General features: G+C 35.1%; 1 non-coding gene across 1 annotated transcript; it reads right to left on the minus strand.

Moving 5' to 3' along the window:
• Nucleotides 1-4757: 4757 nt before the first annotated feature.
• TRNAE-CUC lies at nt 4758-4830 on the minus strand. Its single transcript has one exon. It is a non-coding gene; the product is annotated as a tRNA-Glu (tRNA).
• Between the last annotated feature and the right edge of the window lie 6057 nt (nt 4831-10887).

Here is a 10887-nt window from a genome sequence, read left to right on the forward strand (position 1 = left end):
ACTTGAATAAACAGTATTGATACAGCTGCTGTATCTAACTTGCACCTTGCCAGTTGTATTTTTTATGTTAACTATCTCATTAATCTGTCTGTCTGTACTTACGTGTGGATTAATTAAACATCGATTCAGTTCATCATCTATCCATGACTGCTCAAAGATTTTTATGGTCATACATTTTATTACCTATACATACATTCAGATACTATTATATTAGTGTACGTGAAAGTTAGCAACGGTCAAATACATACCCACTCTATATCATTACAACTAGTAAAACTTCTTGATTAAGAAAAATGTGATATTAAATACTTGGATCAACCTTTCTCAATATTAATCTCAGATTTTTCGCCTCCATGAATAACTTTTATTGCGGCAAAAATGACCGCCCGCCCCACTTGCTGCAAAGTCAGAAAACTAAAATGAGACGGAACTAAATTCGATATATACATATAATGAGTCGGCAAAACTTAATTTTGAGAAAAAATACGTGGATGCTTTATCATGTGACATCTGTTGAGACACCTTCAAAATTTGATAATAATAATGCAATTATTTGTGTATAAATAGAGAGGGATATGGAGATTAGATCATTGGGAGATTAATCATGTCAACTACCGGTAATGCCTATAGCCACTTTTATGCTTCACCATCTGCAAACCCTAGCAATGTACAACCATCTCCCACCCTTCAAACACAAAACAAAACTGGTTTATGGTGATAAAGGAGGGAATACAAGTTTCTCCAGCCCTCATCAAGCTTCTCCTCCTGCCTGGAACTACTTTAATAATAGGGTAGAACCAGGGGCGGACCCACGCCCCTTGAGGGCAGGCTAATTTGAAAAGTTCTTTTAAAAGGTTAAAAAAAAAAAAGTTAAAAGTTAAAAAATTAAAAAGTTAGGTTTTGTCTTTTTTATATTCAAGTTTTTTTACCCCCAATTTCCAACACTCTTTTTACATGCGGATCTGGATTTAGAGCTATTTAATCCATATTTTTGTAAATCTTTGTGTATTTTATTTTTGTTAGAGTTGTGATTGAGCTCTAAATTTGTATAGAATATTTTTGGTGGATTTGTGGTTGTTGTAAATAATAATCTTATTTTTCCCTATGATTTTACATTGAATTTTGATAGGATTTAGGATACTTCTCATACAATTTGGGCCATAATTGCTACCTAATTCTATTAATTTGTCTTTGCAGGCCTAAACTATGATTTTTAGCATAAATGACAGTTTTGAGCATAAATTGCGTAACTTGAGCTTGGAAACTCAGAATAACCTGATTTTAGAAGCTTTGGAAAGCTAAGAAGCAAAGCTACAATTTTTATGTTTTGAGTTTTTCCTAATTCTGATTGGAAAATGATGAAAACTTGGCTTTACGTCGTGAACAGTGCGTTAGAAACTGAAGAAAAACGTCTTTGGACATACTTCAGTATTTCTACGATAACTTGATCTGTAGACCTCAGATTGTGCTGATTCTTGAACGAGTAGAAAGATAATTTAAAGGGCTACAATTCATATGTTTAACACTCTTCCATTTTCAGACTCTTTCATGTTCAAATTTTGCTTGAAAAATTCTCACATTGACAAGGAAAAAGATGTGAAAAATAAAACAACGCGTTTTGGCTTGCTAGGGCTTGGTCCTTAAGTGAAAGAGGTATAAATTAGCACGAAAATGAAAGAAAAGGGGTCTTGGTTTGTCATTTGGAAGGCAGCTCTTGGAAGGAGAAGATTATTGAAGATTTAGACTTCAAATTAGAGAAGATTCTCCATCTTTTGCTTGTTTTTCAATGATGAATCTTGATTCAGTTTGTTTTTGTTATTTTGTTTTGTTTTTTAGTATGAACTAAGTTGTTTAGCTAGGGTTTGATGTAACCTTGATACAATGATTCAAATTTATATGAATTGATTTACTTTGAGTTTTAATTTCATGATTTAGTGTTTATCTCTTTGTTTAATTACTTTTGGATGTTTGATCACCATTCAAATGTGTGTTATTCACAATGAGACTGAGAAGTGACTTGTGATTGTGCCTCTTGGGATAAATACCGTAGATTAAGCAAACGCTAGAGATAGGTTTAGTGATTTATGAAATCTAGATAGAATTTTATAAAGCTTAAAAGACTTTGAACTATTAATCTCCATTTTGTTGGATGCAGAAGCTTAATAGAGATAAGTAGGAAAATATAGCCTGAGAATGTATGTTTTACAACTTAGGGAATTCCATTTTCAATCAAGGAATTAGAACTTGGGTAATAGATTTTATGATTTGGGTTAAGTTTTTGGATTTTGCTTTAATTTTATTATCATTCATTTATATTTTCTTAAATTATATTTAGTTCGTTAATTTTCCATCAATCCAATTTATTGTTGCTTCAATTAGGACTTAAACTAGAAAAATCGGTACTTAGTAATACTATCCTCATGGGAACGATACTCTACTTATCACTTTATTATTTTTTACGACTAGTGCACTTCCTACATTTGCATATTTGTAAAAAATACGCATCAATAAACTCTTTTGATTATATTGGATTTAAGTGGATCGTTAGATTCCCATGGTTTTTTTATCTCTTCACATTAAAGAGGTTTTTCTACGTAACAATTTTCTTGTGTTTCCTTGTGAATTGGATGTTATTTTTTTATGTTTTCACTAGTTGATTGGCAAACAGTGGCGGAGCAAGAGGGCCCCTCCCGGGCAAAAATCTTGGGTCCGCCACTAGAACCCCCTTCATCAACACCACCAGCACCAAGTGCACCCCCGTATCCCACCAGTGGGGCTTCCATGTTAAACACTTAGTGGCTGGGATAATTTCGATAATGGTTGGTTTAGTTTTTTTGGATTTTTTTTTTCTTTTTTTTTTGGTTAGGATCTGCAACGGCCGTTTGTACAGGTTTGAGGGCCTTCTAATCACAAGCTTACCCTAAACCCACCACCACCACCATCATCCTCATCCTCATCCTGATCCTTATCATCATCGACGTCATCGTCATCATCGTCATTTAGGCCGTTTACATTGATAATATTTATTATTAATAAACTAAAAGCTGACTGCTTTTCGGAATGTGATTAATACAGGTTTGAAGCTGCGGTTGACAATTTTATTTGGTGATGTGATCAAATCAAGTTCGGTGACAGTAATGCTAGTTGAGTTGACGTTTAAATTTTCAATAGGTTTCTTCGTTGGTGTCAATAAATAGTTAAATACTAGCAGCTATTTTAATTTTGTATCGGATGTTTTGTGTCAAGATGTTATGTATGAACTTGTCACCTTTGTTTATAGTTTTATATTTATGAAATTGTCGCCTTTGTTTATCCTTTTTTTTATTTATCTAAAAGAGTTTTAATCTGAATCGTGAAATGAAAATTCCATATGGCAATCCGATGCTATCCTCCCTTTCGGCTAATATCTGTCCTTTTTGGATAATATCTGTTAATGAAAATCCGTGATAATTTTGCAATCATTCTCAACGCCGGTAAAAGCTTTCAAAGGTTTGGCAAATTTTTAGAGGCCGGGATGGGCTGGAGTCGGCAGGGGCGGGGTTGGGGCGGCTAATCACAGCAGCAGGAATGCAACATCCATTAATAAGTTCTTTTATGGGTTTGGTGCAAATACCCCGACCACGAAAAGAGATTATAGTATTTGCGCCAAACCAGAAAGAACTTACAGAATTTTCTTAAGTTCAACAATTTGCACTAAAACTAAAACAAAGAACCCAGAAGAAAGAACTGTTATGGAATATGCACCAAATCCAGAACATTTGCGTAAAAAAGTTGCCATAACCCAGAAGAAAAAAGAGGTCTAATTTTCAATTTACAACTGCACTTTTACACTCCCCAAATGAAAAAAAAAAAAATATATATTTGTTTGAGCTGTGATGATTTAAGGAATTCCAATAGAACTTATTGTTTTGAGGTGATTTTACTGGTGAGTGATGAGAGATGATGAGGGGTTGGCTACAAGGACTTACCGTGTAATAGCGAACGCAAGGTTTTCTGTGATTATCCCAAAAACCCAAAAAAAAAAAAAAAATTCAACCCTTAGTAATCTTGAACTCCAACTAGCCTATAGTTAAGAAAGAAGAAATATAATGAAGAGATCAAACTTTTATAGACCAAACCAAATCACACAAATAAAACTCATGAGAAATTAAACTATTGGCAAAAATGGAGAAGAATTAAGAGAGATCACTGAGAATACAGAGAGAGACTAAAGAGAAGAGGCGGCGGCCTGTAATTTGAAGAATGAAGTGGAGATGAAATAGGGTTTAAATATGTTAGACCTAGGTTTTGCAATGCGTAGTTTCCTTTCAACCCTTTATATTTTAAAAAATGTCGCTTAATACCCTCTAAGTTTTCAGGTCTTATTTATACCCTTTCAAGATTGTGTTATTAAATTGAGTTGTCTTCGTGTCTGCCGTTAAGACGAAAATTTTGATTATTTCAAATTTTCAATTAGTATCATATTAATATCCAAGAGTCATCTTGTTTGAATGGGAAACTCGTGGTCATGGGAAGGACTTTTTATTATAAATTAACGTTTAATAAATTATAAAACTTCACATTTTTTGACAAGTACAGTGGCCGGAATGGATAGCCAGTTGCTGGAAACCAGTGATCGAAAAAAATTTTGGCATACTCCAAGACCCCCAAAACAGTGATGATTTTCGCCCAAAACAATGAAACATTAGCGTCGCTGTTGTTTTTTTTTTTTTGGGGGTGGTTAAGTATAACAAAAAGACAAGTCTATAAAAATAGGTTTCCGTTGCCGGGACTTGAACTCGGGTCTTTCGGGTGAGAGCCGAATATCCTAACCACCTAGACTACAACGGATTTTTGGAAGTTGTTTTTATTTTATTTATATTCAAGTTGTATCGTCTGTTACGTAATCAAAATGGTGAATGGGCCATTTACTTCATTATGGACTTTGTCTTGGTTTCTATAGCCCCTTTTTAATTATTATCTGTGATATTATTTAACCGCCACCAAAATTGTTTCTAAATCTTAATAATGATTTTGAAAAATAACTTTTTAGAGCATTTATTCTTGTTGAAAGTCTTTTATTTCTTGATGATGGTATAGGAATTGACCACAACTCTTAACTCTGTATGCCACAAATTCTCCTTAGGGTCTTGGCATGTAGCTTGGTAAAATCCCAAAGGACAAATCAAATCTTGGAATCTCTTAAAGTAGGAGGTGAAGTAATTCGAGAAGATGTATACCCAAAAGCAGGCTAGACCAGATCGATTGCCCCGCCACAATGTGACTTTGAAGCGAGACAGTCTACTGAGTAACTTCAATGTTGCAAAAACTTTCTCACTTCAACTTTTAACCAAGAAGATCGTCAAATCCAAATTTAGGTGCTCTCCTCTTCTTTCACACAAGCATTCTATTACAGTTTCTTTTGCTTATCCTTTTAGTTTGGTGTGTGTGCATACTGTTAAGTTGTTTATTCTGCTTTCACTATTCCATGTAAGGATTATTTCATTACTGTTTTTTGAATGAATAGATTTGAGAGATGAGAGAATCAGGGATACCCACTAGAAAGATTAATCTGATCCATATTAATATACAAAAAATACAACATTGTTTTGTTACTCTAACCAACCATCTGGAGAAGTAAGTAAATTTTGATGAGTATAGTAAGTAGCTTGATGAAGTAACAATTAATGCAAAAACGCCTAATTCATTATCAAAACTACTCTTCTTCCAAGCATGATGCAACTATTTTGTAGTGTAATATCACTTGATGAAGTAGCATAAGGTTCTTGCTAACTCTTATAAAGTCTTCAATATTAATCGCTTTACAGCACAAGATGTTTGATGAAAAGACAAGTTATATCGTATACAAAATGATGGCTGTCCCTAAAAGAGAGAAAGGAAGCTACTCCGTTGGGCCTAAGAAATTAGTGCTCTACTCAACTGTAGACTCTTGTATCTAAAGTCGACTTTCTGCTTGCCTTCTCTATCATATCACTTCCTCCATTGATTTTGCTAGTGAACTTTGCCAAAACTTGTGCTAAAAGTCAAATATAATATGTTTGTCAGATTGATTTTTAGAGGCTCCAATGGGACTCGATTACTAATTTTTTTATGATTGATATGTGCCTTGTAGATGCTATGTAAAACACATTGATGAATTTGCTATTATCCTTTGACATTTTCTACTTCTGATTGTTACTTTAATTTCCTTATTAATTCATAATTTTTTATCTGCTAAATGTTGTGATCTCTGAATGTTTGATCTGAGAAATGGTGAGATCTCTGTTCCTCTTCCATCTCTTCGTGAGGCACCAAGTGACGCTAGGACATCGCGAGAAACCCTAATCTTGGCGAGGTTGGAAACTCTACTATGGATATCAATCGTGGGGAGGTTATAATAAACCTCACTATGGTGAGAATAGCCAAAAGGCCACCTTGGTTGGTTAAGCCAAGGATAACTATAACCTCAAAGAGGAAGAGAAAGCAAATGCTTAACTGAAGATATATTTTCTAATACTTAGGGATGATTTACAAAGGACAAAAAAGGCTTTATTTATAGCCCTCCAAGTGAAAAGCTAAGAACTATTTCTGTGGGACAAAGACAAAAGTCAACCTAACATATTTAATTTATTTATCTTTTTCTTTTTTGCTCCTACTTCATTCTTCCAGGGTTGGAAGAGACCTGCCATCGAGTCCTACGTCTTTATCATGTTCTTTAGTATTCATGTGGTACGCTAGTTTTTTTGGAATGCTAGAGACATGAATGAAATCAATAGCATGTTGAATATATCGCATTGATGGCAACCTAGGAGGTATCTCATCCGGCCCAATATCAAAGAATTCTTGAAGTAAGTGCTTGACTTTCTTAGGCAAGGCAAGAGACACTTCATTTTCTTCATACAATAGTAACAAACACACTTGGTTTATTTCCCGACACGCTTTCTCAGGACCAAATCTCCTGATAAATGTTACAGGCTCCTTTGGTTTCTTCAAACAATTTTTTAGGCTCATAAGGGTCAACATTACCCTTACCTCATCCTTTTTTAAAGAATGTGTGTTCTTGTATCCATCATGAAGTGCTTGACGATCATACTGCCATAAGTATCCCAATAATAAGTGACATACATCCATCGGAACAACATCACACCAAACTTCATCTTGATATTTATCCCTAATAGAAAATTGAACACAACTACACTTGGACACCTTGACTTCATTTCCTTTCCTCAACCATTGCAGTTTATAAGGATAAGGATGTATTACGATTAGAAGCTTCAATTTCTCTACCATATAATTGACAACAACATTTTCATGGCTACCTTCATCAATAATAACGGTACAAACCTTTTCTTTGGACGTGCACTTTGTATGGAAAGTATTGTGACAAAGCCAACTTGCTTCTTCGGTCTTCATAATGGTGCTAAGACTGCGGCGTACCATAAGGGATTCTCTTTTATCAGCATCTACTTCTTCTATTTAGTCCTCATCAAGCATTTCTTCTTCACCTATTGTATCCTTCTCAGCATGATCTTCAATAACTTCTTCCTCCACAAGTAAAACAATTCTTTGATTTGGACAATCAGAAGCGATATGCCCAAAACCTTGGCACTTGAAAATTTTTCTTGAAGTGGCATTAGGAGTGTGACTAGAACCACCCTTTTTATCATTTCTATAAACAGGCTTGAAAGAGTTTATTTTAGGATTTGAAAGGGGTGCTGAGCTTTGTTCCCAATAGTTTATTGTATTCTCCCTTTGTCTAGTGGAATTTATAGTGTTCTTTCGTGCTCGCTGCTTCTCTACCTTAACCGCCAACTGGATAACATCAGTTAGGCTCCAATATGGTTGTAATTGTACGACATCTAAATCTCTATGTTAAGACCTCCCAAATAACGAGCGATAGTTTGCTCTTCCGGTTCATGGATATCACACTTCAGAAGAAATTGCTCAAACTCTATCCTATACTCTTCTACCGACATGGTTCTTTGTCTTAAATTATGAAATTGAAGAAAAGTGTCTTGCTTATAGTGTGCTGGAAGAAATTTATGTTTGAGTTCTCGGTGCATCTTTTCCCAATATCTGATCTTCTGACGGCCTTCTCTTTCTCACTGCCGTTTCAGATTTTCCCACCATATAAATGCATATTTCTTCAATTTTATCGCAACTAGTTTTACTTGTTTTTCATCAGGAACATCTTGAAGCTAAAAAATTCTTTCTGCAATGTGTAACCAATCAATAATATCATCTAGTTGAAGTCTTCCCTCAAACTCAGGAATCTCTACTCTGAAGCTTGAAATCCCAAATTCACTGCCTTGACCCCTCAGACGAAACCTAGGAGATTCATCTCGAGATGAAAAGTCTTCCCTGAATGGATTGGTGCCCTCGCCTTCACTGTTGGAGCTATTACCGATTTTATCATGTTGATCTCGTGTGATTCCCTATCTTGCAAGTTGTTCTTGTAATTCTCTGATTTGGTTTTGTAATTCCTCCATTTCAACATCTCAAACAGTTCTTCGACGATTTTGGGGTTTTGGTGGCATTTTGTGGTTGTGAGGTGGTAGGGGTGATAAGGTATAAAAATCAAATAATTCACAGAAACTTGATATAGTCGTAAGTGGTACTATGGTTCATTACGCACCAAGAAAATTCCCAGGAAAGTGCAGGGGTCACAAGCAGTCTCACTTAAAACCCACTTTCCTTATACTTTTATTGTCTTGTTGACAGAATTTTCCTAGACATGCATATGAATTAAATAGCTACTCATTGTCCTAAACCAAAGTTCTGTAAACGAATTGAAAGTTTTAAATTTACCAAGTCATTTAAAACTTAAGCGAAAATGGTTGCTATGTTGATTTTAAGAGTCCATCAAACATAAACATAAAGCAATAACATAAACATAAACCAAAGTAAAACACACAAGATTTTTACATAGTTCAGCAAAATGCCTACATCCATAAGACCAAGTCCAGAATGAAGCCAATCCACTACGTTTACTTTACAGTTCAATTACAAAGTCAAAGATTAAGCCTCAGTTGCCAAAACACCCATGTTTTGCAATGCTTCAATCTCTACCCTTTGATTAAACAACATACAACCATAGTGAGCTTACAAGAACACACAATTAACACGGTCAACCATGAGCTTCTCTCAAGGACCAGAAATGAAGACGCACTTCAGTGGAGGAAGCTCAACATGCTTCAACATCTCAAGGTGAGCAGGGACATATTTTGGGTACTTTAAAGGAGGTATTTTAAAGCTTTACCTAAGCATAGAAACCTGACAAAAACAAAGTATAAATTCAGAGAATTTTCAGTGTACTTTTCAGAGAGATATCAGGCTTGAGAAAAAGTACAATGGAGAAGAGTTTATATAGGAAACCAACTGGCCAATGCAAGGACAAGTGGCAAGGAAACATTTATTGAATTTACCTTTATAAAAGTTAATTCCAATATCAAGATGTCACCTATCAAAGAGAATAACTCTTTCTAGTACATTGAATATAAATTTGATAGATATTATGGACCACATAAGTATCTTAAAAGAAAATATAACAGCGCATGCATTCTAAAAGCACAAAACGTGTAACTCAAATAAAACTGCCAAATATGAGGGGCTCACTCTAACTCAGATGTGCTCACCCAAAACTGCAGATAACCAATATAAGAGAGAGTGGTCACCTTGGCATGCTGTCGTAGGCACCCAGAATTAAAACCTAAAAATACACGTAGTAGTGTAAGTTAGGGTCGATCCCACGAAGAGTGTCTAGCTGAATTTGCTGTTATGTGAACAAGGCTTGGGGGTTCTGTGTAAAACAGGAAAAGTTCTTAGCAAAAACCAAAAACAAAAACAGTTCAATTCGAAATCAATTAATATAACGAAACTTGGTCTCCGTCAACATCCACCATCGGAATCTTACAACTGATCATTGATGCGAAGATAATCAATTCACACATTGAATATTCACCATTGGAACTAATTTCCTATCTCTCCTTAATTGTAATTAATCAGAAAACAAGCGATCCTAATTAATCTTACCCCTAAACAACCCTAGACAAGCGCTCAAGATTTAATCTAGTGGCAGCCTTAAGAATTAGAGAGATCGATGAAGCTAAACAACACAAACACAAGCGGTTGTATTTAATTTAGTTGAATGTTCTTCGTAAGGTTATTAATTCCTGACGCAGCAAATTACTAACCCTAATTGCTTCGCAAGTTGGAGGGATCAAACAATTACGGATTTGATATCTAACTTAGCAGTAGATTGCGACAATTAATAAACTAGTAGGCCTCCCTAGTAATTAAATGAAACAATCATAAAATTAGGCATAGAAAAACATCCAATACTCAAACACGAAAATTGAACACAAAGAAAATTATATTAGATCTCACAGTTTATCGATTCCGAGGCTTCCGTTTACTTCGACCAAGTTATCAAAATCAGCCTCTCATGGCCATCACCGAATTACAGAGGAAAAGTTCAGAGAAGACCAGAGAGAGGCGTGTGTCCACCCAAAAAAAACTAATCTGATCTCTCCTCCCAAAAATCTAATTCAAGTGTTTGAATCCAACTCAATCTCCTAAAATCAATTATCCTAATCTGATTCTAATTAATTGAAAATACAATAAAGTCTTAAAAATAAAAATAGGAAAGTGATGTGTCCAGCTGTAACTCGTGTGCCACATGTCTTCAAATCTTCCAATAATAAACTGCCTCTTGGACTTGCATTACAAGGCAGAATGTTCCAGAACATCGGCAGTGCAGATGCGTCAACTTCAAGCCCAATTACAACCTTGATGCAGCAATTATCTCTCCAAACTCAAAACATAAAAGTTGTAGATATATTTCTTAGCGTTCTACAGCATTTTGAATCATCTCAATCGGAGCTTAGATGAGAGAGTTATGCCCAAACT

This window comes from Pistacia vera, unplaced genomic scaffold (genome assembly GCF_008641045.1).
Source record: "Pistacia vera cultivar Batoury unplaced genomic scaffold, PisVer_v2 Contig360, whole genome shotgun sequence".
NCBI lineage: Eukaryota > Viridiplantae > Streptophyta > Magnoliopsida > Sapindales > Anacardiaceae > Pistacia > Pistacia vera.